Below are 5990 nucleotides of genomic sequence, written 5' to 3' on the forward strand. Positions count from 1 at the left end.
GATAAGCCCTCACACTATGGCAAACGTGTTTTTCCCCCACAAAAGTGTGAAGGCAACTCAATGGGGAAAGAAAAGCCTTTCAACATTTGGTGCAGGGATAATTGGGTATCCACATGCAAAAAGATAAATTTAAATCTTGCTTCACGCCATTCTAACACTTAACTCCAAATGGATCACAGACATAAGTATAAAAGCTACAACTATAAAAGCTTTAGTAGAAAACAGGAGAAACTCTCCGTGACCTTGCCTAATTTAGGCAAGAAATTCTTAGATAAGACCCCAAGAACATGATCCATAAGGAAAAAAGTAATAAACTGGACTTCCATCAAACCAAAAACCAAAAAGGTTTGTGCTTCAAAAGACACCATTAAGAAAACAAAAAGACAAAACACAGACTGGGAGAAAACATTTGTAAGTCCTGTATTTGATAAAGGACTTCTATCCAGAATATATAAAGAACTCTTACAACTCAACAAAAAGACAAACAACCCATTTTTTAAATGGGCAAAAGACTTGAAGAGACATTTCGCCAAAGAGAATATAGTGCAAGTAAGCACATAAACAGATGCCCAACATCATTAGTCATTAGGGAAATCCTAATGAAAACCACAATGAAATATCACTTTCCATGCACTAAAATGGCTATAATAAAAAAAAAAGAAAAGATCATCATAACAAATGTTGGCAAACATCCGGAGAATTAGGAACCCTCATACATTTCTGGCATAAATGCATTAAAGTGGTATAGCCACTTTGGAAAAGGGGCAATTTCCTTAAAAGTCGATCATAAATTTCCCATGGGACCCAGCGATGTCTCTCCTAGTACCCACCCAAAAGATATGTAACCTGTGCTCATACAACACTTGCACTTACGGATCATAGTGTAATTTATACAAGGCAAAAAAAGTGGAGACAGTCCAAATGGCCGTCAACTGGCAAATGGATACACCAAGACACAAAAGATCAAGTAGTGTATTTCTATATTGTATTTACATGAAATGTCCAGAAAAATCTAGAGATCTGTAGAGTAGTGGTTGTCTGGGGGTGAAACTGGGAATGGTCATGACCTATAAATTAGCACAAGGACTTTTACTGGGGTCATATAAATGTTCTAGAACGTGACTGTGGTCATGTCATGGTTGCACAACTAGGTAAATTTAAGAAACGTCATTGAGGTGACCCTTAATTCCATTCCTATTTAAACATCCAGATCCCTGCCATAACATCTGTGGCCGCCTATAGCTAGAATGAACTTGTCTTGGAGCCTGTTGTACGTTTAAGAATAAACTTTTGTTTAAAAAAAAGTCATTGACCTGGACAATTTAAATACGGAATGTAAATTATAACTCAATAAAGTTGTTTCTTTTTTCAGAGTTGTTTTGCCTATTCTGGGTCCTTGACATTTCCATATGAATTGTAGAATAAGCTTTTCCATTTCAACAGCCACAAAAAAAGCAGCTGTGGTTTTTATTGGGATGACTTTGAATTTATAGATCAATTTGGGGATAATTGAAATCTCAACAGTATTGTTTTCTGACTCATAAATAAGGTCTATCTCTCCGTTGCTTTAAGTATTCCTTCATGTCATTACATTTTATTGCATTTGCAGTGTATACATGTCTTTCACATCTTAGGACAAACTATTCCCTAAGTATTTCATATTTTTGAAATTTAAGTTTCTTTCTTGGGCACCTGGGTGGCTTAGTCGATTAAGCATCCAACTTCAGCTCAACTCTGAGCTGCACATCGGGCTCTGTGCTGACAGCTCGGAGCCTGGAGCCTGCTTCGGATTCTGTGTCTCCCTCTCTCTGTCCCTCGCCTGCTTGTACTCTCTCTCTCTCTCAAAAATACATAAACTTAAAAAAAATAGGGGAACCTGGGTGGCTCAGTCGGTTAAGCGTCCAACTCCATCTCAGGTCGTGATCTCACAGTCCGTGAGTTCAAGCCCCGCATCGGGCTCCGTGCTGACAGCTTGCATCCTGGAGCACATCCTGGAGCCTGCTTCGCATTCTGTGTCTCCCTCTCTCTCTGCCCCCCCTTCCCTGCTTGCGCGCTCTCTCTCTCTCTGTGTCTCTCTCTTTCAAAAAATAAAAAATAAAAATATTAAAAATAAATAAATAAATAGATTTTTAAAAAGTAAGCTCTATGCCTAACGTGGGGCTTGAACTCAGGACCTGAGATCAAGAGTCTCATGCTCTACTGACTGAGCCAATCAGGCACCCCTTTAATTTAAATTTTTTATTCTTAATTACCAGAATATAGAAAGCCAATTGCTGTTTATATGTTTTTCTTGTGCAGAAGTTAGAGGACACAGTCCCCACACAAGACTGCCCTCACATATGACAGCAACTGCAAATTCAAAAGTCTCCAAGACCACCCTCAGTTTCCATAATTCACTAGATGGACTCTTAGAAGTTTCTGAAAGCTGTTACACTCACAGTTACATTTATTACAGCTGGAGGAGGCAGATGGAAATCAGTCAAGGGAAGAAGCGAATAGAACAGAGTCCAGGAAAATAAGCTTCCAGTTGGAAAGAAGAGCTTCTAGTTGTCCTCTCCCCATGGAATCAAGACATTACTCTCCTGGCATTGATATGTGACAATGGCGTGGAGTACTGCCAACCGGGGAAACTCACTCAGGCCTTGGTGCCCACAGCCTTCAATGGGGCTCTAGCATGTAGGCATGGATGACTGCTCATATGGCTGATTCCAGTTTCCAGCCCTCAGAAGGCCAAGCTTCACAAACCAAAGCCCCCACACTTCATTATGTTGTTCATATGGCTCTGAGCCCTCACCGTAAATCACGTAGTTATGATCTGAAAAGCACAAAGCCCCCACGTAAACAAAGACATTCCTATCAGGCATGACATGCCAGAGACCTAGAGATTATTTCCCAGAGGCTGAAGGCAAAGGCCAGACGTCTCTTTGAATAAGGTTAAATTATTTACTATACAGGCCACCCCCTGACCTTTGGCCAAGGCTCTTTCACAGCAAAATATATTTGGGCATCTATGTTTAACTAATTTATGTGACATCGACAACAGTAAAAAAATCCATCCTACGAGGCCATTATATACATTTCATGTTTTTATGCTTATTTGATTACTCTGCCCCTTTGATCCATCTCTATTTGTACCTTATTATTAAAAACATATTGGGGCGCCTGGGTGGCTCAGTCGGTTAAGCGTCCAACTTCAGCTCGGGTCATGATCTCACGGTTCATGAGTCCCAGCCCCACGTCAGGCTCTGTGCTGACATCTTGAACACCTGAAGCCTGCTTCAGATTCTGTGTCTCCCTCTCTCTCTGCCCCTCTTCCACTCACACTCTGTCTATCTGTCTCTCTCTCTCAAAAATAAATAAACATTTTTAAAAAAAGAACTTATTGGGGCGCCTAGGCGGTTAGTCAGTTAAGTGTCCGACTTCAGCTCAGGTCATGGTCTTGCAGTTCGTGGCCTGGACCCTGCGAATAGGCAGGTGTTTAAAAAATAAGGCAATTTGTCATCAAAAGTCATAAACGAGTTATACAATCAGGTGGGTGTTTAAGAATATAGATTTTTTTTTAAAAGGCAAGCAACAATGGAGTATGTATTATGAGGGCTATCAATAAAGAGATTTTGGGGGCGCCTGGGTGGCTCAGTCAGTTGAGCATCTGACTTCAGCTCAGGTCATGATCTCACAGTTCTTGGGTTCAAGCCCTGTGTCCCACTTCAAGGAGCCCACTTCAAGTTCTGTGTCTTCCTCTTTCTCTGCCCCTCCCCCACCCCTGCTCACACTCTCTTTCTCTCAAAAATAAACATTTGGGACACCTGGGTGGCTTAGTCGGTTAAGCGTCCGACTTTCGCTTAGGTCATGATCTCGCGGTTCGTGGGTTCGAGCCCCGCGTCGGGCTCTGTGCTGACTGCCAGCTCAGAGCCTGGAGCCTGTTTCAGAGTCTGTGACTCCCTCTCTCTCTGACCCTCCCTTGCTCACACTGTCTCTCTCTCTCCTAGAAATAAATAAAACATAAAAACTTTTTTTAAATAAACGAACATTTAAACAAATTTAAAAATATGAGAAACTTAACAGAAGACCACGGAGGAGGGGAAGGGGGAAAAAGTTAGAGAGAGAGAAGGAAGCAAACCATGAGAGACTCTTAAATACTGAGAACAAACTGAGGGTTGATGGGGGTAGGGGAGAGAGGAAAGTGGATGATGGGCATTGAGGAGGGCAGTTGTTGGGATGAGTGCTGGGTGTTTTATGGAAACCAATTTGACCATAACTTATGTTTTAAAAAATTAAAAAATAAAGAGATTTTTAAACAAGTTAAGAATAAGAACTATGCCAGTGAGTGTTTATGAATAAGACTTCTCAGTGGCAGACACCTATGGGTTATACCTGAGGTTTTTTCCCCTCCAGGATGAGACTTGTCAACAGGGGTCATGAATGGAAACATTTTAATGGGTATTTTTGTTTTTTGTTTTTTTATTTTTTTATTTTTTTCTTAAATAGTTTATTGTCAAGCTGGTTTCCATATNGTTACTGCTGGGTCATAGGGGAGTTCTATTGTTAGTTTTGTTTTGTTATGTTTTATTTATTTTTGAGCTAGAGACAGCGTGAGCAGGGGAGGGTCAGAGAGAGAGGGAGACACAGAATCTGAAACAGGCTCCAGGCTCTGAGCTATTCCTCAGCACAGAGCCCGATGCAGGGCTTGAACCCACAAACTGTGAGATCATGACCTGAGCTGAAGTCGGACGCTTAACCGACTGAGCCACCCAGCCCCCTATTGTTAATTTTTTGAGGCACCTCCATACTGTTTTCCAGAGGGGTTGCACCAGTTTACATTCTTAATGGGTATTTTTGAATGGAGTGATTTTCCCCCCAAGAGGATAATGAATGAAGGATTTGCCAATGGGTAAGTATTTATGAAAAGGGAGATTTACCAATGAGCATCATAAACGGAGACATGCCAGTGGGACATTTATGAATAAGCAGATGGATAGCACAAAAGTGGCCACAGTAAGCAGAATTCTGAGAATGACCCCCAATATTCCAATCACCCTTCCATAAGCTCCTCACCTTGAATGTGGGTGGAACTTGTGACTAGGATGACGTATAATTCCATGGCTGTATTACATTGAGTAGCAAAGTGGATCTTGCAAATTAAATTAAGGTTAATCAGTTGGCAGTAACATAGGGAGGTTATCCAGGTGAGCCTAATCTAATTAAGTGCAGGAGGGCCTCAAAAATGCAATTTTCTCCTGCTGGTGGCATAAGAGGTCATCAGAGAAACTGGAAGCATGGAAGCATCTGGCACATCCTAATAGGCTTTGAAGGCGCAGAGGCCCCTGTGGTGAGGCACGCAATTGGCCTCTAAAGGCAGAGACCCACCCCTAGCTAATAGCCAGCAACGAAATGGGAAGCTCAGCACTCCAACTTCAAGAAGCTGAATTCTGCCAATAACCTGAATAAGGTTGGAAATGGATTCTTCCTGCGAGCTTCCAGATAAGAGTCCGGTGTGGTCAACTTTGGTTTTGTGAGACCATTAACTAAGCAGAGAATCCAGCTAAACTCACTTGGGCTTTGTTTTGTTTTATAACATTTTTTTTTTTTTTGAGAGAGAGGGGGGGCAAGTGAGAGAGAGGCAGAGGGAGAGAGAGAATCCCACAAGGGGCAGAGAGAGAGAGAGAGAAGTGGGGGTCACCCAGGGCTCCTGTTTTACCTGATGCAGGGCTCGAACTCACCCGATGTGGGGCTTGAACTTGCGAACCATGAGATCATGACCTGAGCCGACGTCCAGATGCTTAACGACTGAGCCACCCACCTCACTTAGACTTTGAATCTACAGAACTGTGAGATCCTAACTGGATGTTGTTTTCCTGCTAACTTTGTGGTAGTTTGTTACACAGCAATAGGAAATGAATAAAGTATTTGCCAGTTGGGTATTTATGAAAGGGGGAATAGGCCATAAAGAGAGGGGACCTTTCAAGCAAGTATTTACTAACGGCTTGGGG

The sequence above is a fragment of the Crocuta crocuta genome, unplaced genomic scaffold (assembly GCF_008692635.1).
Source record: "Crocuta crocuta isolate KB4526 unplaced genomic scaffold, BGI_CrCroc_1.0 scaffold610, whole genome shotgun sequence".
Classification (NCBI taxonomy): Eukaryota; Metazoa; Chordata; class Mammalia; order Carnivora; family Hyaenidae; genus Crocuta; species Crocuta crocuta.